Source organism: Physeter macrocephalus, unplaced genomic scaffold (genome assembly GCF_002837175.3).
Source record: "Physeter macrocephalus isolate SW-GA unplaced genomic scaffold, ASM283717v5 random_849, whole genome shotgun sequence".
Taxonomy (NCBI): Eukaryota; Metazoa; Chordata; class Mammalia; order Artiodactyla; family Physeteridae; genus Physeter; species Physeter macrocephalus.
The window spans coordinates 7,007-31,208 of NW_021146135.1; the positions used below are offsets into that span (position 1 = coordinate 7,007).

General features: G+C 44.8%; 1 long non-coding RNA gene across 3 annotated transcripts; it reads right to left on the bottom strand.

Moving 5' to 3' along the window:
* Positions 1-1,781: 1,781 nt before the first annotated feature.
* On the bottom strand, positions 1,782-14,917 carry LOC114485244 (uncharacterized). Of its 3 annotated transcripts, XR_003678731.1 has the most exons (4): positions 14,546-14,917; positions 14,279-14,394; positions 13,910-13,970; positions 11,093-12,755 (listed from the first exon to the last, which is right to left on the bottom strand). It is a non-coding gene; the product is annotated as an uncharacterized lncRNA (long non-coding RNA). The 3 variants fall into 3 exon arrangements; XR_003678730.1 differs by lacking the exon at positions 11,093-12,755 and adding an exon at positions 1,782-1,926 and having other exon boundaries at positions 13,910-14,394; XR_003678729.1 differs by having other exon boundaries at positions 13,910-14,394.
* Positions 14,918-24,202: the final 9,285 nt, after the last annotated feature.

The following is a 24,202-nucleotide window of genomic DNA, read 5'->3' on the forward strand; positions in this document are numbered from 1 at the left end:
AAATGGCCTGCTCTTCCTTCCTTCCTTCCTTCCTTCCTTCCTTCCTTCCTTCCTTCCTTCCTTCCTTCCTTCCTTCCTTCCTCCCTCCCTCCCTCCCTCCCTCCCTCCCTCCCTTTCTTTCTTTTCTTTCCTCTCTTTCTTTTCATTTACCACACCAAACAGAGGGAATGTCCTGGCCTTGTCAGAGAGAGAAAAGAACTGCTGTGGCCTTGGAAGTGAAAATATAAAGCTAATTGATGGTTTAATGTTACAGACCACCTACGAGACAGAGCTCGAACTTGAGGTCTTCTCGACCTTTAAGGAGACAGAAATGCCACTTTGATTTTAATTTAGGGGAGTCCTGGAAGAGGTAGATACATGGCTAGATGTGCAGGTTAGAAATAAGTTATTTTTATATGACATTGGGGTCGCCTATATGTTTAATAAGCTGGTCATAGGATTCTTCTGATCAGGATCCGTGAGACCTTTCATTCCATCATATGCTGGTGATGGGCTAGCTTGTCTGGGCTAGGGCTGGCCACTGTCAAGGGCTGCCCCCTTGGGGTGCAGACTCCTGGGGTGATCCAGTGAAGGACTGTGTTTCAGGTGGGTGCAGACTTGAGGCCACCTTGTCCTATCTTACATGGGCCATTTTTTTCCCTCCATTTGGTTAAATTTAGTTTGGGATGCTGGGAATGCTTATGGGGGAAGGAGAATCTCCTGGCTGATGGGTCTCCTTTGTAGAGTGTAATTGGTTGGGCTCACGGGGAGAGATGGGGGGAGAGTGCTGCACGTCCCAGGTGGGCTAGTTGGGGATGTCCGGGTAAATGCACACCTGTGTACCCAAGTGAAAAGGTCTGGGAACCAGTGCTGAGAAAATCACCCGCTAGCCTGAGGCTGCTTTAGCTAGTGTAGTTCATTTGTTGTGACATGGTCCACACAGATGCTCCTGCAGAAGAACTTACTTCCGTAAACTCCTGCCACAATCTCAGCATTAAGCAGCAGTGTGTGGAGTGGGTAAGGGTAAGCTAGCTGCTTGAGTTGGGAGCCCAGCTCTGATACAATTAGCTGTGTAGTCCTGGGCTAGTTACTTAACGTCTCTGGCCTTTTGTGGTCCGAGAAATGAGGAGTGTGGTGCCTATCTCATTAATTGTGTGCAGATTAAATGAGTTAATATGTCTCAAGATTTTAGAAGCTCTTAGATGAGTTTTTAGTACACAGTATGTATTCAGTGACATTTTTAATACTGCGTCGTTCTTGGTGGTTGGCATTTGTTGAGTACCTGCTATATATCAAGCAGGGAACTTCATTATCCTAATGTGTCATTTCATTTAATTGTCTCCACAGCCCTGCAGTAGCAGGTAGTCTTGTTCCCACTATAGAATTGACACCACTGAGACTCAGGTTAGGGCTTTATCTGGGGTCTCACAGCTGGCAGCTGAGGATGACAGGATCCAAATCCTCATCTGACTGTGTGTGCTCCCCTTGATGTCACATTTCTGCCCAGCCAGATCCCATGTCCATGGAAAGTGGGTCGAAGCCTCATTAAGTGAACAAGCATACAACAGAACTATATATGTGTATGTTTGTATATATATAATTTATAATTTATTTTGTTTTAAAGAGTTATCTTAATTAATGTAGGCATAGAGAACAATGGGAATTTGCACACAGCGAGTTGCCGGCAGTGGCCTCACTTGAAGGGGTAGGAGGGGATAGGTTCTGAGACCTTTTTTATCAATATTTATTAAAATAGACAGTTCTCTTCTTAACTAACATATTTTATTGAATTACCACTGCCCAGATCGTAAAGTTATGTGTTGTTGCTACAATCACTGAGACAGTAGAAGTTTTAAAACAGAAAGGCAGATCTCCACCTACCTTCCTCTCCTCTTCCTCCTCCTGTGTTTGAGGTAAGTCGTGTTTCAGCTTGGGACATGCTCTTCTCTATGAATAGAGAGAAAAAGAAACACACGCACACACACGGGATGTTAGATGTTTCTTTTCTTCTTTAGATCGTTGTGTTTACACAGTGGAACCCTACTGTACTCATTCTTGGGCTTGCTTTCTTTACGTTGTGTCATGCACAGGTCTCGGACAGATACGCAGATAACTCATCAGCTTTAATAATGCATACTATTTCATCACACGGATGTGACCCCGGCTTATTCGATGCCACATGTATTGATACGTCCTTCAGTTATTTTGCATTTTTTGGACCTGCCAACATTGCCGTCATAACATCCCTGTGGATGTTCCCTTTGGACCTGGTCCTTGGACTCCAAAAAGCTGATTGTGTGCTGTATATATTCATATGAGTATTGAGATTTTATTTTCCCCAATAAGTAAATGTTTCTTTGTAATCAGAGATAAAATTTCCCATAAAATACATAGAATCAGGTGATCACATGTTCAGACCCCCGCACAGACGCACCACACAAACCCCAGGGCTTGGTATGGGAAGACGTAGCTTCCTAAAGCAGAGTCACAGTAATTCAAAGGCTAAAGTAACATAGTTGGGTGTTCATTGGTGATATTGTGGGGTTCTATAGTAAAAGATAATATTTAAGGACATATGGTCATGGCACAGGGGGTGTTTTTTGTTTTTGTTTTAAAAAGGGGAGGGGCTTTCCTGGTGGTGCAGTGGTTGAGAGTCCGCCTGCCGATGCGGGGGACGCAGGTTCGTGCCCCGGTCCGGGAAGATCCCACGTGCCGCGGAGCGGCTGGGCCCGTGAGCCATGGCCGCTGAGCCTGTGCATCCGGAGCCTGTGCTCCACAACGGGAGAGGCCACAACAGTGAGACCCGGCCAAAAAAAAAAAAAAAAAAAAGGAGAAATTAGTAAACGTAGTGAGCAAACCATCAGTTCTCTGCCTACTCAGCTGCCTGGGAGAAAGCCACTCACGCACACGCGCTTTGCACTCACACACACACACACATGCTTGTGCACATAACTCATTCACGTACACACACGGTTCTTTGTACAAAGAAGAATCCCGAAGGAATGTTGCTGATTCTTTTGCATAGGCCTGTTCTTCTGTATACGAGAGTATGTATGAACTTTGAAATTTTATACTTGGGTAAGCCTCAAACCCCAGAATTTGTACCCCCTCCACAAAAAAACGGCATTTTACTAAAATAAAAACAGTTGCTGGTTGCTTCTGATGTGTTATGTGGAAGCTTTGGACTGGATACTGCAAAGGTGGATGTATTGTATTTCAGAATTCATTTGAGGTAAATTTTATTGTTACGAAGCAAGATATAATTCAAGCCAGTCTCTGGAAAAATAACAACAGTAACAAAACATAGTCATTTATGGAGGATTACCAAACCACAGAGATGGTATGTGAAGAGGTCCATATGCATATTTTGTTTCATTTTCTTTCATCATACTGAAGTTAAGATGAAAGAAAAACCCTATTTTGTGTCTTAGGCTGGATGTCAAGAAGTTGCCTTATAGGTGAAACGGCCGCAGAAGAGGCCCCATGTTACTTGAGTAGCTACACCATTTGGATGGAGTCCAATGCAGCCCTCTCCTCTTTGTGTCGGATTCCACTCTGTGGGGAATAGTGACATCACAGGGTCATTTTGAGTCACTGATGAATAAGGCATCATTCAAAGAGTGATGGGAAGTGCTGTAGGCTTGTTAGGGAGAGGAACAGGCTGCAGGCTGACCTGCTGGCCTCTCTATCTGGGCCCACCTGGCTGTGTGAGCCGCTGGCATGAAGAGGAGAGGACTCCTCTTGAGGACGCCCTCCCCCGTAAGGATCTCATGAGAGTTCTGGGTTTTCTTGCCAAAAAATGCATACTCTCATCTTCTCCCGTTCCCTCTCTCTCCCTCATGCACACACACACAATTTCATGGGACACAGACTGTTTGGAACCCATGCTTGAGCCCCCTGTTAAAGATTCTTAAGTTTGCAGTGTCTAGACAAAGCTCTGAAAATCATTATTCTCCTTCAGCCAAGATCAACTCAGTCCTAAAACAGCCTTTCCATTTTCCAACTGGATAAAGGAACATCCACAGGAGCACTGCCCAAAATAAGGACTTGAAGGTAGGAGGTATCAAACACCGTGGAAAATGATAGATGGTGACTTAGAGTGCTGGAAAGGACCTTCCTTTTCTGGGATAAGTTTATCTGGAGTTATTGCTTCTCCAGTGAGGTATGACACATAACTTTTTCTCTACAGGTCTAAAGGAGCTTAGTCTAATATTATGATGTAAACATGCCCCCCCCCCCCCCCCCCCCCCCGACACACACACACATTCTGTACCTAATAGTAGATCCCGCGGACCAAACATTTTAGCTGTCCATTTAGGGTTGGGATCACATTAATAGTTTCCAACCACCGGGAGCTCCAGGAACAATGGTGCCGTGATTTATGAAGTGACCTCTGAGTTGTACTGTTGGTATAGTCGGAATGCCAGTGGCAGGTTGCTCATTTCTTAGGAGTGACAGCACCTCTCATGCAGGGACAGTTTTCGACGTGCCTCATTCAGCAAGGCTGGTTAAAGTTTAGGCTCTGTATAAATTTGGGCCAGTTTTCACTACCTGTTCACCTTTATTTTCTCATCCAAAAAAATAAAAGTCACAGTAGTGTTTTTGAAAATAAGTTTGTTGGGTCAGTAAATGAAAAAAGAAAAAAAGAAAAGAACATGAAGTGTTTGCATAGGCCTTGGCATGTCTAAAGTGCTAAATAACTGGTAACTGGTAAATGGAATCGATGACCATTTATTATTATCTACTAGTAGCTGTTGATTGGTCTCAGGCCGCACAGAGTGGGGCCTTCCAGAATCCGTGTGCCCTGGAAGATTTGGGTCTTCAGAGATGACTCAGATGTTACCGAGGGATGGGGCAAACTACTGAGTTAGTTTGCAAAATCTAGGGAGTAGGGACTGGCCAAGAGGGACAGTGTTTAACCATGTAGCTCCCTGTTCGCCAAGAACCCATGCAATTGTTTTTCCCACCGTTCATGAACGAATTAAGAATTCTGTAGCAGAATCTTTCTATTTTATGCTCAGTGAAGTATGAATGGTTCTCATATCCAACAGGAAAGAGCAAGAAATGGCAAGGGATGCAGGCTCCTCATCAGTCGCCAAAGCAACTTGGATTCCTGGCTGCTCTTAATTTATCTTTTAAATAAGGGAGGAAAATCCTCCAGATGCTTAACGTATTGACAGATTTTTAACACTTCACCAAGCGGTCAGTCATTCTCTCCCCGCCCCCCCGCCCTTAAATGTATTTTTGGCTGGCCTTTTTTTTTTTCCGGTAACTCATTCCCACTCTCTTTTCCTTTCACCTAAATATTTCCTCCTGAAGGAATCTTAAATTTGCTTGTCCTCTGTGAAATGGGAATAATTATAGTAACTAAAGGTACTCCACAGGAGTCGTCGAGTGTCATTCAGAATCCCAGGAGTAAACAGACGGCACACCTGCCGTGGGATAAATCAGGAGAGGTTAGTAAGACGAATCTTTTCAAGAGTATGGGAAGAGTGTAGGGCAGGGGTTAGCACACTTTTTCCATAAAGGGCCAGATAGTAAATATTTTCAGCTTTGGGGCCACATTGCCTCTGTTTGAGCTCCTTAACTCTGCTGTTCTGGTGTGAGAGCGGCCATGGACAGCGCACACCTGAAGGGATGTAGCTTCCAATAAAACTTTATTAACAAAAACAGGCTTTGGGCTGGGTCTGGCTCATGGGCCATTGCTTGTTGACCCCTAGTGTCAGGGACACTTAGGTGATGGGGCAGTAACCTGGGCTAGGAGCAGTGCTGTGACGCGCTTTGGCGTGAAGGGGAGGAAGGAGGTACAGCAGCCAGAGGAGAGGGCACTGTGGAGCGGGCTGCACAGACAGGAGCGCTGGTCTCTGGCAACATGCTACTGTTGAGAAGCCACTCCACAAGGAGGACAGATATCCAGGGCTTCTTTCTCCTTTGTCTTGTTTTTTCTCCTCTGCTGTGACTGACGCCAGCTGAGCAGAGGGGCCCATTAGCCTGTTCTGTAAAAGGGGGTCCTCCCTGGGAATAAAGAGCAGGGTGGGAAAAGGCAGCCTCTCTGGCAGGTGGAGTTAATGGGGTCCGGCACCCAACACACTTAGCATGGATTCCCCCAGCACCAAGGGCTCTGTAAACATTGTTTTCCTGTTTTTGTTTTTTAATCCTAGTAGTCGTAAACACCTGCATCTCTGATTACATGTAGGGTTTGCATGCATTCTTTCCATTTACAATCTAAAGAGTCAGTGAGTGAAGAGAGCGTGAACAGAATGTTCCCGAGAGACCTACTCACTGCAGAAGTTCGTCATGTAACAGTTTCTAGTCCCCTGGGCCAGTCACGTGCTCCTCCACATTTTTCATTCTGCAAGGATGCTTTTGGAAAGATGTTACACTAAGCTCTCAGTTGGGCTTTGAGAGCAGGGAAACCGTGTTTGCCAGAAGGAATGAATGGAAATTGACCTTCTATCGAACGAGACGTCAACGATGTGTGAGCGAGTGCTTCCATTTAAGGAAAGTATGACTTGAGTTAGGTCCCAGACTATCACATTACATTTCAGATTAAAGTGAGGCCAGCAAAATGAACGTCTTGATAACCTTGCAGTCCTCAGTAAGAGACACGTCGAAGACAGGTGTCTTGAAAATGCATGTTGTGCTTGGTTTATCCTGTTTCTTTTTCTCTTTTTAAAAAATTATCTTTATTGAAGTATAGTTGTTATACAATAGTATATGTTATATAAGGTGTATATTAGGGTGATTCACAAATTTTAAAGGTTATACTCCATTTATAGTTATTATAAAATATTGCCTATATTCCCCGTTTTGTACAGTAGATCCTTGTAGCTTATTTTATACCTAATAGTTTGTACCTCTTACTCCTCCACTGCTATACTGTGTCTCCCCGCTCCTGATTTTTTTTTTTTTTTTTTTGCTCATAGTTCAGTTTCGTGGTGCTTTCTCTAGAAATTGTACTTATCTCTAGGACCTTGACTTCTTTATTTGTAGCTCTTAACTACCGCTCTAAACGGATAGTAACCCACACCAACAAGATGTCAATTCTGTAAAGTCCACTTTTGCAGGAACCGGGGTAAACAGGTTTTGATTTCTATCAACAAGTATGTCTAGTCAGTGAGCTTGAACACACAAAATAATAAAAGGCTAGAGGTCGATGATCTCAGCAGGCTTTTCAGGGAATTTATGTTTGGTGTCAATGCTTGTATTCTGACAAATTATCTTGAAAAGATAATTTGTTAGTATTTTGGAGCCTTAGAATTCTCCTTGCATCATCCTGAAAACTTGTTTCTCTGCATTTTTGTAGTTTGGATCACTTATTTATTTTTACATTCAGAGAAAGGCACATGGAAAGTTCCTGCTAAGAGCCAGGGCTGTGGCATCGTTGTCTGGCACACCGCATCGGAAAAGATATGCAGCTGTCTTGACTTGTAGATGGGTGGTGGGGGCAAAACGCAGCTCAGATCTGGAGGATGCAGTTTGGCTCAGCCTGTATCAGTTATTTAGGTAGGGGACTGTCCTTTTAATCAGCTTTATTTTTCAGTGGCTTTGGTAACTCCTCTCGTCAGGTATGTCAACTGCATTATTTTAATCATTCTCACTTTGGACTTGGTTCATCTGTCCTTAACACCTGATAGAGCTCAATTCCCCAGTTTGGGGTGGGTGGCAGGGTGCGGTAAAGAAATGATTTTGGCAGGAAATAGGTGGCTCCCTACCCCAGTGTGTGCACCTGTGTATGTGTGGGGGTATACACACATGTGTAATTTCTTCTAAAGGACATACAGTTATTCCTTGCAGAATGATAGCAAGATACCTAAAGGTGACTTAGTTGGGATTTTCTCTCCTTTTCTTCCCTCCCTTCCTTCTTCATCATGATGCCCTTCTCTCTAATATTTCACCCTAACTTTCAGATTACATCACTCTTTAAGTGTTCTTGGCAGTCAAACATACATTTAAGAGCATTGCTGCAGAGTTAGGATACAGAAACTGATTTTGATCAACATACAAAGAGAATTGTAGAAACAGTAGGTTGATCCTTAGAGACCAGTTCATTCAGTCTCCTCCTTGTGTAGTGAGAAAACGGAGCCATGTCGCGCTGGAGGACCTGCTCCCCCCCGTCCTACCCTCTGATGGGTGGCAGAGCCGGGCTGGAACCAGGCTTTACTGTCAAGGTGCACGAACGCAGCACTGTGTGTTTTGTCACATGCTCTTGCGTTTCTTCATTCTGAACTTCTTCTTATAAAGTTCTTGTGCTTCTGTAAACGCTTTGTCTTTTAAACACACGTCCCAGTTTTGGCCCACCTGTCAGCGTGATCAAGTTTGATGGTTAGTTTTCCATTAGACCTGAGTGCCATTTCTCAAGTGTCTCCTTGAGAAAGTCACTGTGTTAGATTTCTGGGAGAAAAAGATGAGACGAACATTCTAGGAGCAACTTCTTGTGTGGCTCTTCCTTGAGCTTGTCACCGATGTTAGTTGGGAAAGAGGACTTGCCTTAGAAATGGGATCTCCAAGCACTCTTGGCGGTATAAGGTGTTACACTCGAGTTGGTCTTGCGAGGATGGCTTTTCCAGAAGGTTCTAGGCACCTTTGTGATCTGTGAACAGCACACATATTGTATTCGCTCTGTAGTCGTTTGTGAGCCATCTCAAGAATTACGTGTGTAACTATAAACCCCGTTCTTTTAAGTACAGTATAATGCTGATTGTGTTCATTGTTTTCATAGGCGATCATGTCGAATTACAGAAGTACTGGTTTTTGCGATAAAGATGAAATCCTTCAGAGCTTGGAGATTTTCTGTGTGTTAACTTATTAACTTTTTTCCGCCTTTCTTTAAAAAACCATCACTTTGCTCTCTTGTCCCACACTTCAAAGGAGTGACAACCTAGCTCTTTGGGAAGCTGAGAGGTAGAAAACTCAGTTGTATTTGACAGCTGTCCCAATAGGACTTGTGTTGTAAATGAAGCCATTGTTCAGCGAGGACTGAACTGCCAGAGTTAGAAACGGGCTAGGTGCGGGAAGGAGAAACAGGAAACCTTGAAAATTTGCTTGCTAAAAATGACATTTTCAACTCTTGGACCCAGTGTGGAGAAAGTCATGCTTGAAGACCATAAAATCAAAGATGTGTGTGGGAAGAAATGAAAAAGATTCGTGCCACGTCAGATGCAAAGTCAAGGTCCAAAGAAGGCACTTCAGCCATAGAGAAAAAAACATGCTCTGAACTGTATTACTGGACTGTCTCACACACAGAATATCATCGATTAAAAAAAAATACTAAACTGGAAAAAAAAAAAAAAAGAAACCCGAATTCGTTTTAAAAACCGCCTTCCTGTCTCTTACGTTGAGTCAATGTTGGTTTCTCCCTTTTGGCTGTTTTGCAGTCATCAGTGTGCTTGTTTGACTGAACTCATTGATTTTCTTTCTGTTTTGGAAGAAGCGTCGGGGAAGGAGGCTGAGTTGAGAAGGATTTCTCAGCTCCACAGCCTCCTGCTGCCTAATTAACATGGTCAAGTGCATACTCTTTTGGGTTTTAGAAGCTTATCCAGCTTTAGCCAAGAAGGCACTTCTACCCTGGGGCAGGTTTTCTCCATGGGGAGATTAGCAGTGAAGAGGCTCTGAGTATGGGGGTTAGAATGTACTTAGAGGACGGCCTTGAGTCCTAGAAGGTAATTAATGTTGGACAGTTTTTTTCCTTTAGAGGCTGAGTGTCAAATATCGGACAGGGCTAGAGCCAGCTCGTTAATCCTGACAACTGTTACTTCTCTTGTGATGGTAGAGTAACGGGTATTTGCCCTTTTAATTCCAGGCCTTCTTGCCTCCTGCAAACTGCTCAGGTCCAGAGGTTGTGCTGAGAGTACAGCTACACACTCTTCCTGGCAGCCAGAAGTGTGCATTCATGGCAAGGCAGGAGTGAACGGCTTGTCTTGAGTGGGGTGGAAACACCCTTCGCTATTTGCTGTGATTTTTTAAAAGTGTCACAGCATGGGTGAATTTGAGGGCCTACTGTGGTAATGACCCGTGGCTCGGAGGGGTAAACTGTATATTTTTTGGCTTATTAAGAAGCCTGATAAAAGGTAATTTTGGAGGGCCTGTGTAGATTTGGAAAACTGAAAATGGCCCATAACATTGACATTTTCTCATTGAACAGGGGTTTACGCTCTGTAAAGGGCCAGATAGTAAATATTTTCAGCTTTGGGGGCCATATAGTTCCTTGAAACTAATCAACACAACAATATCTTAGTGTTTAAACAGCCACAGACAGTGTGTAAAAAGATGCATGTGGCTAGGTTCCAGTGAAACTTCGTTGAAACGAAACAAAAGCAACAGGTGGTGGGCCAGGTTTGGCTTGCAGGCTGTGGTGTGCTCACCTCTGGTAGAAAGCACTGCTTCTGATGTGTAGGTCTGGCTTTGTGGCTAGATTTCATCTCAGAGACCAGTCTGTCCCTTACGTTCTCTCCTGGTGCTCCGGGGCTCCAGCATTCCAGATTGTCACTTGCTACACCTTGTAATAAAAGCACCCAATCCTGGGGTGCATCGTACACACTCTTGTCCTTCCCTGGCCACTGAAGGCCCTGGAGATCATGCCTAGCTGTCTGCTCTGGGTTCTTGTACTGCAGGAGATGGTCACCTTCGGACCTCAAAGAGACTTTTGGGGCGAGGAAGACAGCTCCGCGTTTGTACAAGCCGCTGCTGGTTTCCAGCCAACAGATCAGCAAGCTCTGTATTTTGCTCTAGCCTTTGAGATAAGCCACAGTTCCAGGGACACACTGTGGACACCAAAGGAGAGCTGAAAACCTCCCTTTTGCTGATGAGCTTGTGGCATTTTTTTGGTTTATCCGAGGTCTCCAGCATGAAAGGTTTCGGAACTGTCCTTTCAAAGCTCCGGAAGTTTTTCCGCGTTTCTCCTTAAACTGTTGAAATCCAAGCAGAATATATGTAGTGTTTTCTCAGGAAGGAATCCGCATTGGTATCAGAAAGCTGTGGAGGGGGCTTTTGCAAAATCAAGCGTCTCCCGCTTTGCCCGACCGCTCTTGGATTGGTGTGATTTTTTTTTTTTTTTATTAGTTCCTGATGAGTGGCTCCTTTTAATACTTCTGTCCTACTGCTTGCAGTGACTCCGGTGCGCCTGTAACCGGGGCGCCATAATTCGGCTGTGGCTGAATTATACGCACTCTCACAGCCGGAATGTACAGTGTGTTTATGGGGGTTGTTGCCATAGAGATCAGCAGAGAGCTTGATTCCCTGCCATCCATGTGAGGTCTGGAGGTACACTCCAGGGAACAGAGGGAAGTTCATGATATTTCTGAGTGTTGTGGTGAATTGATCCATCACTTCTTTTCTTTCCTCGACTCAACCAGAGTCTCCTGGAAGAAAACATAGCATTGGATTTCCACCCAGCGGAGTTAGGAGTTAGCAAAACTCGCAGTTTGACCACATGGACTTTGATCCTCGGGAAGAACTGATTAAAATGTTTGAAAGAGGGATAAGAGGTCGAGGAAGACAATCCATGTGACCACCCATGAAATCGGTCAAAAGTTAGAAAACACACAGCTGTGAGCAAACAGATTGGATGTGTTGTTTTTATTGTTGTGATCATCGGGTTTGAAAAGAGAGACTTCCTTTGGAGACCTGACTCCAGCTCGCCTCTCTGTGTAAGGAAGATGTTAAGTGAAGCGATTCTTGACATCTTTTTTCCGTATGAGTCAAAATTCTGTTGACACAAACCTGCTTAGTTTTCCGAAAACCGTCCCGTTGTCCCTGGCTCACAATAGGTACTAAATTGCCTGGGACACTTTCCCCAGACCTAAAAGCCCCTGTTCCACTTCTCGTCCTGCCCTGTCTCAGTGCAGGATGGGGATGGTACATCCCTGTCTCTTCGGGAAGTGTGTGTGTCCCTGTCAGCTTTCAGGGTGCCGCCTCTGCTCTCTGGGTTCTGGGCCACCGAGTGAGATGAGCTCTGTTGATGAGGTGGGAGACCACCTGCTCTTAGAGATAGAGGCCTCCGGCCCTTTTTCCAGGGCAGGGCTCTCGCTGGGGCAGCTGTGGCTTTGATTGAAAAGGCACGCGGCCCTCTGGAGCTGACTTCAACCCAGTGGCACTGGTCTTTGAAAAATGCACTTTGGCCGAGCCCCTGTGGCACTTGCTTGCTTAGGGATTTCGCCTTTGCTTAGAAGCGAGAGCGCCGCTTCAGCTGGACTGCTCCTCGCTGAAGGCATTTGCTACGAATGAGTCTTCTACTAATATGTTTAAGGATTTATAAGGAAAACAGAGTCATTCTTAAATAAAAGGGACATTGACATAAAAAGCAGTAATGGTTGATGCTATCTGTTTTTGAAGATAAGTGTTTTGTCACAGAGGACGATTTATGGTGGGAATACTGCGTAGCTACCGTGGCAGGTGATAAATCACTTTTCTCACCACTGGATATCGAGACGAAAGGGATACAAAGACCTTTTAGCCATAGGAAAAGTAAAAGCACTCCAGAGCATTTTGGTTTGTACGTGATATAGTGCAGAAAGTTTGCTGGAGAACTGGGATTGTGGGTATGTGTACACTTAACGTGAAATATCTTAATTTCATTTTGAGTAAAGTGATAGTGAAGATCTGCTTGGAGAAAAGGGAATCTTGAAAAACTCAGTCCATACCTTGGATGGAGTAAGTGTTGCTTTTTAATTTAGGGTTTTTGTGCAAGTAGAAGAGGTGACTCTGATGACGGTAAAAATCAGGACCTGTATCTTGGACTCTGCGTAAGTTTTCTTACTGCCCCCAGCCGGGTGGATCTGAGAAAACAGGCACAAATGCACTTATAGGATGTTAAGGGTGAGAACAAAGCAAGCACCTTAAGAGACTTTAGGAATGTCTCGGAAGGTGTGGGTCCAGAGAGGGATTATGAAGCTTGAGGTCTTCTTTCCTGGGGCTTTCCTCCCCTCTACTTCCTCTTCCTCTTAACTTCATACCATTGCCACTTGGATGGGTGGAGCCTCCCGCTGGCCTCCACCGATGCCTCCTTGTGGATAGGAAGGCTCTGGTCAAAGACTAGCCTTTGAGGAAACCCGAATCTAGGCAGCTGGCCTCCTGGAGTGAAAGATTTCCTTCCAGAGGACTCCTCCTTTTCCGGAGGGCTTTGTTAAAAGCAGAGATCTGTCGGCGATGAGCGTGTGGGTTCACGCACCATTCATTATATACTGGAGTCTGGGGACAGGTAAGGTACAGATGTGAGGACTCCTGTGCCACCCAGCGTGAAATCAACCGTCACTTCTTTTCCAGGAATTTAATGCGTGTGCAGCCTTTACTCTGTGACTAGCGTGAAAAAGGAAATATCCCTGTAATTATTGCCGTAAAATATCAAGTCGGAGTCTTCCATTTTGTTAACGTTCCCGGGCTCTTCTAGGTGCTGTATGCTCCATGAGTCGGTCAGCCAGTGTTTGTTTATTTAGTTGTTCATTCACTTATTCGTGTGCTCGTTCATCCGTTCAAGAAATACTTGAGGCCTTCTCCCTGCTAGTTACTATCCTCAGTGCCAGCACCCAGCAGCAACGAAAACAAGAGTCCTGTCCTCAGGGGGCTTACATCCTAGTAGGTCAGAGCGTAGCAGTAAGTCAAGTCAGATACAAAGCGTGTCAGCTGGGTCTTAAGTGCCTGGAAGTAAATGAAGTGGCGGTGGTGGGGAACAGAAAGTGATAAGCTAGCATCCATTGTGTTCTCAGCCTCTCCAGGCGTCAGTGACTCCTGGCCTTCTCTGCCCGTCTTCCTGACAGCAGCTCTGGGGGCCTGACCAGGACTGTCCTCCCCATTGACAGATGAGGAAAGCAGGGCACAGTGTTTAAGAGATAGGCAGGGTGACTCAGAGGGTAGATGTCGGGTCACTCAGAAACCCTTCTCTCAACCTCCTGGGAGTCCCTTATCTCCACCACGGCCACCCCCAGCCCAGTACCTGGCATGGGGCTCAATGAGTATCTGTTTCGACTTGATACTTGAAGGCACTGTGCTCCGTACTGGGAAGGAAAAGAAATGTAAGCTCAGGTCCTGCCTGGAGAAGTCCCAGTCCAATGAGGAAGGGGATCAACCCTTGAGGTCCCCAAGTGTGGTGGTGTGGGGAGTGGGTGGAACTTCTCGGAGGGCTTCACCGAGGAGGGAGCAGCCTTGGTAGAGAGAGCAGAGAAGAAAAGGGCATTTCCAGCTGTGGGACTTATCGGCGTAGAAGCCTAGAGGCTTGGAAAAACGTGGCACCCAAGAGGCAGGAATATGTCCCATCATGCAAGGATGAGGTGCCCTCCACTCCCCGCCACGAAGGATCAGTAACCTGCTTGTGCTAAGGTTCCCCGGAGGCTGTTTGGAGAGAAGCTCAGGCTTCATTTCATGAGGCAGTCTCCAGGTTCCTCTTGTTCATCTTGAGGGCCTGACATTCTTATGAAGGAGCTGCAAAAAAAAAAAAAGTCTTAGGACTCCTGTTGGATCAAGGAATACAGACCAGAACACAATTCACCAGGTGAGGCCGTGTGATGAAGGAAAAAGGGTACGTGATTTGGGATCAGATGAGCTTGATTCAGATTTCAGCGGCAGCGCTCACCTTGGACAAGTCTTTTTACTCCGTAGAACCTCAGTTTTTCATCTGGAAGTGGGGGAGTAATGATACCTCCATCCTCAGGGATCCGGGGCTGAACAGGAATTTTAGCTGAGCTCTCTTAATTTCTGTGACCTGCCCCCTGTTGCAGTGCAAAGCTCTTTGAAAAACTGCAGGTCTGGCTTACCCCAACGAAATAGAAACAGTGTCAGCGTAAGGGCCTGTGCTTCTTAAAAGGTTTGTCACTCGTTTTAATCACAGGATTTTACTTTCTCGTAGCGCTGTGGCTGATTATTTAATTTTGACGTAATTGTGTGGCAGATATCATGCCTAAGGAGGTAGGGCTGTAAAAAGAGTATGCCACAAACGGGATTTGGCCGTCGGCCAGCAAATTCCTAGCTGCCTTTGCTGCCACGTGTCACCATATCAAATGAGTTGCGCCGGGGATCCTCCGCCTGCCACTGATGGCTCTTTCTCACTTGGGTGACTGTGTCGAAGGTAGTTTTGCAGTGTCATTGTGTTGGTCATTATAGTAATGACATGCATTTACCAAAATTCTGCTGGAGAGTCATTTTCAGCTCTGCCTGGAGAGAGAGCCCTCTGGATCTCCAGCTATCTCCAAGGCTATAAAACTGCTCCAGTCAAAACTGGTTTGAATTTACTGCTTCAGAGATGCAGTATGAAACCCAAGACAGCAATGGGTGTGTATTTTTGGAGCAACTAAAGACTCCTGCGTTTCCAAGGGAAGATTAATAATAAGGACATTTGTTGCTCGTAGCACCTTTAACCTTGAATTGTAAAAAAGACGACTTTTTTTTTTTTTCTTTAATTATAACCAGCTCCTGGGAGATAAACCAGTTAGAGATGATGTGCACCATTTTACAGATGAGATCACTGAGGTTTTGTGGCTTCCAGCATCCATTTCTCTTTGACGCCTGGCTTCACACGGCTCTTCCCTTGGTGGGTTTCTTCTTGTCCCTAACATCGCAGCTTGGACGCTGCCTGTCAAAGAGGCCTTGCTTCATTTTCATTGAAAGTAAAGCTGCTTTAGCCACCCGTTGTTTCCTTTTGCCACTTATTCCCTTATTAGCATTAGTCAGGAGCTTTAATTTTCTTTATGACAGCTTGCTGTTAGTGTTTATTATTTAATTTTATTTCTGAGGCTGTCTCTACCGTAAGAACATGTACTCCCTAGAGGCCACGGCTCCATCTTTGTAGCTGTTGCCCTAGTGCAGTGCCTGACGCCTGTGAGGCCCTCTGTTAATATTTAAGCAAGGGGAGTAGTAGTCGAGGTTTTAAAGGCTAAGCTGTTCATTGAATGTTTACGTTCAGAAGGCAGAAAGCAGACTGAAGGAAGGTTGGCTGAGGTGTAAACATTGTCACGAAAGCACATTTCCAACGATGAAATAGGTTTATGCTTTAATATGTATAGTTTTCTGAATAACGTCTGGCAGATAAATAAGACTTGCTTTGGGGGATTTTTTTTTTTTAATACAACAGATTTCGCATTAGAAGACATTTCAGTGCTTGTTCTACTTGAGTAGAATTGATGAAAATCTGTTAATCATCAGTTTTGCTTTAAACACCTGAGGAATTTTTAAACTTTGGAAACCCAGGCCATGATCTTGAACTTTTATTTCTAATAATAGTCATACCTGGCTTTTTTTTTTTTTTTTAACAGATTGTATAGTTACTAATTGTTTTTTGACTCTTAGCATATCTGCATGTAGTTTAGAAGGCTTGCTGTGGAAGTATCCAGGTCAGTTGAAAAAGCTCCCTCCTCAGTGATAGAGGTCCAAGTTGTTCAAATTACACGATTTTTAAAACTTGTTCTTTTTACATCTCACCATTTGGGTGAGGCAGGACAGTCCAGTTCTGAATGACTGTTGGAGAACTTGTGTAATGAACAAGTAGATTTTTCTCTTATATTTTTCCACTGGTCCAACTCTATTACTTGAGGTATCTTCAGCTATAGGTGGTAGAACTTTCAAATTAAAACAGCTTAAACATGTTGTCTTAGGGATAAAGACTAGGTGATTCCCAGGTTAGTGAGTTGAGCAGCTCAGTATTCTTGTCAAGGACTCAGGTTCTCCTTGGTCATCCTTAGCATGTTTGCTTGGTCTCTTCGTGGTCCGAAGATCCTGGCATCACATCTAGACATGACAGCCTCCAGAGACGGCAGCAAGGCATAATCTCCTTGTCTCCGTATTAGTGTAACAAACGCTTTCCTAGAAGGCCTAGAAGAGACTGCACCTTTATAGTGTCTTGCTAGGCAGAAGGGGTCACACCCCTCATCGAGTTATGGGACCTGAATTACCATGATTGGCTTGGACCACTTGGGATCTATTCACGTTCTCTGAGGGTGACTAAAATGTGGATTGTTCTGTCAAAGAAAAAGTGAAAAAGAGATGAGCAGGCAGTAAGTGGTCTCTGCCATTCTAGGTATTTTTGGGTTTTTTTTAACAGGATTTTTTTTTTTTTTTTAATTTGGCTGCATCGGGTCTCACTTGCAGCACACGGGCTCTTCGTTGTGGTGCACGGGCTTCTCTCTAGTTGTGGCACGCAGGCTCCAGAGCACGCAGCCTCAGTAGTTACAGCACGCGGGCTCTCTAGTTGTGGTGCCTGGGCTCTAGAGTGCGCAGGCCCGGTAGTTGCAGCACGCAGGCTTAGCTGAGCACAGCATGTGGGATCTTAGTTCCCCGACCAGGAATTGAACTTGCGTCCCCTGCATTGGAAGGCAGATTCTTAACCACTGGACCACGAGGGAAGTCCCTGCCATTCCAGGTTTATCCTGCTAAAAGTCCTCTTCAGGGATGTGTGTCAATCGCTCTCCGATAATGAACATTTGACCAAATTGGAACAAAGTGACAGTTCTTTGGGTGGATGGTTCTCACCATCAAGTCAGATTTTCGTCCTGGGAATTCAGTGATGAAAGCTCCTCCTGCAGTATATTCTCTTATGAGGTGAATGCTGCGCTCACAGGTCATAAGACTCTTTGGATAAGATTTTAAAATAGTGTTTTAATCCAGATGTGCTAAGTGAGCACGCCTGTTTACCAGCTGAGGTTTTCTTGTACTAGAAGAGATGTCATTTTGTGCAAACTATGAAAGGAAATTGGTTCAAGTAAGTCTGGCGGCAAAGTTGCAAAATGAAACCCACCCTCTGTCTCTCTCTTGCGATAGAAAATAGAAATGTAACTCAAAATTGTCAAACAATCATCATGTGGTCTCTGGAAATTTCAAGCTTGCCCTACCTTGCCTTTTCCCCTAATTATGTTAATACTTGGAAGGTTTAGGCTTTCCGATGTTTGACTTTTCTGAAGTTGAGAAAAGGTGTCGAGTTTATTTTTACTTTTCCCGGATGTCACTCATTTCTTTGACATAAAAATCCTTATCTCACAGGATAAGCTTCAGGAAATGGGTTAAGGAATAAAGACCAACCTGGCTTTTATGAGAACAGGGATGCTTTTCACTAGAAACATAATTTTCAACAAACAGTGCCAGTTTGGAAACCTGTCGGATGGGTCCCATCTTTACAGGGTATTATGGAGGTTGAAATCAGCATGAAGGTTTATCAGCCTTATTCTTAGAGACAGCATTAAGAGACATTATCTGTCAGTTCATCCAACTTTTCTCCTTTTCAGATGAGGAAACGTAGGCTTAAAGAGATTAACGGACTTGTTCACATCTATTAATTTGGGGGGATATACCATTTCCTTATAGCCCCAGAGAACGCACGGCGCATACAATATTGTATAGCGTTGTATATACAGTCACTTTAACAAATTTCTGCTTAGGTAACTTTGATATTTATTGTAAAAGTAGCAATTGGGAGTGGCGGTAATAGTGATGATGAGAATAATAAAAGTCAAGAGAACAGCAGCCTAGCATGTATCGAGCACTTACTGTGTGCCAGGCAGCATGCCTAGAGCTTTACTGGCATGCCCTCACTTCAGCCTAGCAATAACTGTATCATTCCCCATTTACAAGTGAAAAGAGTGAAGTTTGTAGGTTAAACTAGCCCAGTGTCACACAGCTGGTGAGTAGCAGGGCTGGGGTTCCAGCCCATGTTTGGCTGATTTTAGAGCCTGGGGGTCTTAATGAAGAGGCTTGCCATTAACCGTGGTGGGCAGGGGGGTGGTTGTGACCCTGAGAAGGAAAGGTCCTGAGCGACGTGAGGCATGACCAGCCCTAGGAAGGACTGGATCATCCAGTGGGCAGAGGGTACTGTATATATCAGGTGAAAAGTATAACTTCCTTTCGCCCCACCAGAGGAAGAGCTGGCCAAAGAGGAAACCTCAACCAGGGGTTCAAGCTTTGAAATGAGAAGTCGGCTACAGGTGCTGGAGGGAGCTGATGGAACTTGGATGGGGCTGGGCTTGAGATCCCAGCTCCCTGTGACACACACCCTGGATTGAAGCCACGGTGCTGCTAGTGAGAGTAGACCAGATGCTTAAGTAAAAGGTGGGCCTGGGACTCATGGACAGGTGTCCTAGGGGGAGACACCAGCTAAAGTCTGAAGAGCCCTGCAAGGCAGGCGGTGAGTCCCGGGATTGTAAAAAGCTTTTTCAGATGGGAAAACAGAATTTTGGAGACTGTAAGTGACAGCCCCCAAGTCTACAGCTCTAAGTCATTCAGCTGGGCTTGTCAGGCCCTGGACTTGAGATCTTGGATGTAGAGTTATATAGGTTTGGTTCTAGAAGGGCTGGCTCAGGAAGCGAGAAGGACAAGAGGTAGGAAGAAGGCAGTACACCAAAGACTGAAGAGGTTCAACCTATAAGGCTGCAACCACGCTCATGGACGCCCAGGAGCCCAGGGAAGAATGTGTGCGTTCCACCCAGTGCATGTGGATGATCAGAATTACCGTAACACCAGTAACAGGTTGCACCACGGTGATGAGCCTGGGCTCTGGAGGCCGACTGCTTCACGTCCTAGCTTTTGCATCCTCATGCTGTGTTACTTCTAACAGATTGCTTTCCCTCTCTGGGCCTCAGGTGCATCTTCTGTAAAAATTGGGATAAGATAATACCTCAAAGAGTGTTGGAAGAGTTCAATGAGATTTAGAGCAGGAGTTGGCAAACCTTTCTAAAAGGGACAGTTGGTGGATATTTTTGCCCTTGGGGACCATATGGTCTTTGTCAAGACTGTTCCACTCTCCTATAAGTTGGTGGAAAACTCAGGCATTTGAAAATGTATTATCTGTCGTAGAAAATTTGCAGAAAATCCCACAGTAGGCAAGCGGCCCTTGGCTTATGAATGAAATCACATAAAATGGTAGCCGTAAATGTTCAGCTTCAGATTCCAAATTGTTAACACAGTCAAATGCAAAAAACAGGTAACTTTTTTTAAATACAGGGTTTCAGTCTGTGTAACTGTGATTATAAGAGGCATGTCCTCTCTGCAAGGCTGCTCAGCTTTCTCCTCAACACTGCTTTTGATTTGTCCAGCTCATCTACCATTTTTTTAAAAATAGAAATATAATTTGACAAGTCGCAGCCCATGGTTAAGTAAGGATTGCCCTCAAGTCTGAAAATGTGTTTTCTGTTTATAGAAAAAGGGATTAAGCTGATTTGGAAATGCTGGGAAGATGCACTTGATTCTGAAGGTGACAAGTAACTGAGGCGTGTATCTAGGAACCTTTGGTAAAGAATTCTCTTCCCCTGTCCTCAAATTAAAAAGTGAAGAAAAGTAAAGAAAGTGCAAAAAGCTGTTCAGTGGTGCTGTCTATTTGAGCTCTGATTTGGGGGGACAATGGCAATATGTATTCATTATGCCCCCAATTTTGTAAATTTTAGATGCTCTTGCACTAAATGAAGGCAAAAAAAAGTACATGGTGTGCTTCAGATGGGGCCAACCTCGGTAAGTAGGGCTTTGTGGGGCTGGAGGATGGTTTTGTAACATGGCTCGCCAGAAGCAAATTGAGGTCTGAGTAATGACATATTTTGTCCATGCTTTACAAGGAATGGGGCCTTTTTGTTTATTTTTTCAAAGAGACTCTGGAAACCATGTCTGATTTCAATCTAATGAAACACCTCCTGACATCAGGGGTTTCTTGGGCCAGTGTTTTATAAGAATTGCATCTCATGGTCATCACGTAATAGGGTGTCCTGTATTCACATACACTGCATCACATCACCTATGAGACTTCTTTTATTGGCTTAACTCTGATAATTATAATGAAGTTCTCATTGCTTTTTTTTATATGTGGGAAATTAATTTATTAAGTGTCAGTCAGCTCCTACTATGTGCAGTATTTAGAGGTAAGAAAGACCATGGGGATGTCGGTCCATTTATCCCTGTGAATGTGTAAGTCACCATGACTCAGGCTTTGCTGTGCCGCTTTGGAGATGAGAAATGGACTCAGTATCAGACGATGTTTTTTGACCAAACTTTATAAATCTCCCAGAGGATGTAGGCAGTGGAGTTTGGCAAGCAGAATAGATCTTCTTGAAATCCAGCAAGCTCAGATGGATTCCTGAGGGAAAAAAAAAGAGCTTTTCCAACAGAAAAGACAATTTGGGTTGCTATGAGATATTACCTGTACCAAGTTGTGATTATCTGTTTAAAATCATACCAAGAAATGCGGAAAAAGAACTTCTTTTTAAAGTTTGCTTGTCCAGAACTGGCACCACTGGAGTTGAGTTCGGGCTGACATTTCCCAAACACGGGCCCCATCCATGGTGGAAAGCGCATGAGGCTCTGTATGTGAATGAAGACTGACCCCGGCATCCTTGCCCGTGCCCATCGTGTGGACCCAGTAGTATTTTTCAGCACTAGTGCAGTTCGACGTTTCCCCGAGAATACTGGCATCGTGGGCAACTGAGCGGATTAGCCGTATCAGATGCTGAGAAAGGAAGCTCACACACTCGGCACCCACGTGTTTAGAACACACTTGGGGGGTCTCCGTTAGTGAGTAGAAACCGTGTCTGTGGTCGGGGAAGCCCTTGCCCTGTGGTGTGTGCAGCAGTGTTTCCTTCTGGGAATACTGAGTAATCAGAGCTGGGACACTCACTCCATCCCGGCCGGTGGACAGACCGGCAGCAGCGTGCTCTGGTCACAGCAATTATGAAGCGGGCAGAGGGTGCAGGAGCTCATCTAAGTGGGGAATGAGCCCTAATCGTTGAGAGGTTGAAAGCTTTCAGAATGTTCGCTACTTCTCTTAAAACAGCTCCGCAAGAGTAGTTGAGCAGATGTAAAAACTAAACGTTATCCTGCTCACAGATCAGTGAAATCTCAGACAAAACACACGTTTCATTCCAGTATCCAGTTGATCAGTGAGCAGTAAAGAGTTCCTCCCTGAAGGTAGGAAAGTCGTATAAAGTTTATTTCCTGGATCCCTTTGTTGGGTTGTCTTCTGCTAATAGACAAACGCGCTTATTTTTCAAATGGTTTCCCCACACGAGCTGTTTACATGGTTGCTTGTCCTCCTCCCCTTCCCTTTTCCCTCTGTCTTTCCCGGTTTTTCTCTGACAGGCTTCATTTAGACCTAGCAAATAGATTTCAGGGTCCAAAAACGCCAAACCCACTTCATGCACATGAACCATGACCCTTGGTGATGGTCTCCAGGTGCCAGGAGGTTTTCTATGTTAAAGGATCTTAATCTTCGTCATGCAGTTCTCCTGCATTATTAAGCGAGTGAGGCTCAGTCCTGGCGGTGTTAACGCGGAAATATCCCTAATTCCAACACCTCCATCTCTGTTTAATTCATATGATGCTGATGCAAAGAGGTCCATCTGCCAAAGGCCAAGGCACCATCCCAGCATGATGAGAAGAGGAGCAGATAAAATGGGCAGAGTTTACAAAGGTCTGTTTAAGCACCTTTGAATGAGTAGGTTGAGTATTTCCAGATACGGAGCGAAATGTATCTGACATGCCATGGAGTTGATGTGTTTAGTTAATTTCCCAATTCTTCTCGCGTGTATACAGTAGTGCAGGTTTTCTTATGGAAGGTCCTGTTGGTCAGTATGTGTATGTAAATTGGGATCCAGAGATTGTATTCTCAAACACACCCTTGTACGGTAGGGGCGGGGGAAGAATACTCAGCTTCAAGATGATTCCAGTCACGATCTTTCTTAGCCTCTGTTGTTTCATCTGTGAAACGGCTACATTTACTACTGCTAAGTGTAGGATCCTCGTGATGATCAAATTAGGAGGAATATGTGTAAATTGCCAAGTGTAGCTCTTGGCACATGAAAGAGGCTCTCTTGAGGCTTTAAGGGAAAGGTTTCCAAAGCTCTGAGGAACAAGATTTTAAGCCTTCTTGGATTAAAGTCACGTTGATATCTACAGAATGTTGGTTACCTGATGGATTGATTGATTGATTGATTGATTGGTTGCATCGGGTCTTAGATGCAGCCCACGGGATCTTTGTTGAGGCGTGCGGGATCTTTCTGTTATGGTGTGTGGTCTGTTCGGGTTTCTCTCTAGTTGTGGTGAGCAGGCTGCAGGGCACATGGGCTCTCCCGTTGAGGCGCGCCAGCTCAGTAGTTGTGGGGCGTGGGGTTAGTTGCCCCGCAGCATGTGGGATCTTAGTTCCCCGAACAGGGATCGAACCCGTGTCCCCTGCATTGGAAGTTGGATTCTTTACCCCTGGACCACCAGGGAAGTCCCGAGTGTTGTTTACCTTGAGAGCAGGCACTACTGTCTGGTGCAGACTCTGGGGAGATGTCCCACGCAGATAGAAGTTTTGACATTGCCCTTGCTAATTAGATCATGTTAGGGACAGCGGGCAGGTCTGCCGCATCTGCCTTTGACGGAATGTATTATCTGGGGTTTGTAAATGAATTGTATGCTCACATGTCCTCTGTAAGTGTAAATATTGATTCTCAGGAAGAACTGAAATAATATTGTGGTGAGACATTTTCTCCTTGTTTAGGTTTTTGTCCTGCTGTATTTAATTGCACGCACATTAAAACTGCAACGCAGCCTTGGCCAGACTTCAGTCAACCAGATACCACCGCCAGTTCTTCTGCGATCCATACTGTTACTTATTTAATATTTTTATTTAAATTCACTCTTCTAAAATGTGAATTTATTTTAAAAGGAAACAGTGCTCTCCTTACGTGAGTGGAAAACTGCCACGTGCAGTAACTAGAATGTGCTTTAATGTGCGGGGAAAACAGTGTCTTCAGATCAGCTGAAGGCACCAAGTTTAAGGCCTGCAGCCCTTATGCAAAAGGAAATTATCAAGTGGGTGAGAGAGATGTTTAAGATGTGTTGGCACCCATCAGAGAGTTTCTCCTTAATGCAAACTCCTTAGACAAGTTCTGAGGGTTTTTTGTTTGGATTCCTGCGTCAACATATTTTATAGATTAGACCCCATTTAATGCCATCACCTAATCTCTTATTAATGCCAGTATCATTAGGGGCTCCCATTTTCTCCTCCCCTGGAAACAAAGTTCAACGCATTGCCGGGCTGCAACTGTACTTTTAAGAAACACAGATTTGAGTAACTCTTTCTCAGTTAGCCCATCAGGTTGGGAAGGACATTGCCAACCAGGCAGAATGTAATAAATCCAAACCCACTGAAAGACATTAGCCAGAGAACGGCCATGTACAGCCCCCGGGAAACTGAGGCTGCCGGGGTGACCTGATGGCTAGGTGTACACCTGGGCATTTCTTGAGGATAGGACCGCTGTTTCAACACTACTGTCGCGTTTCTCTT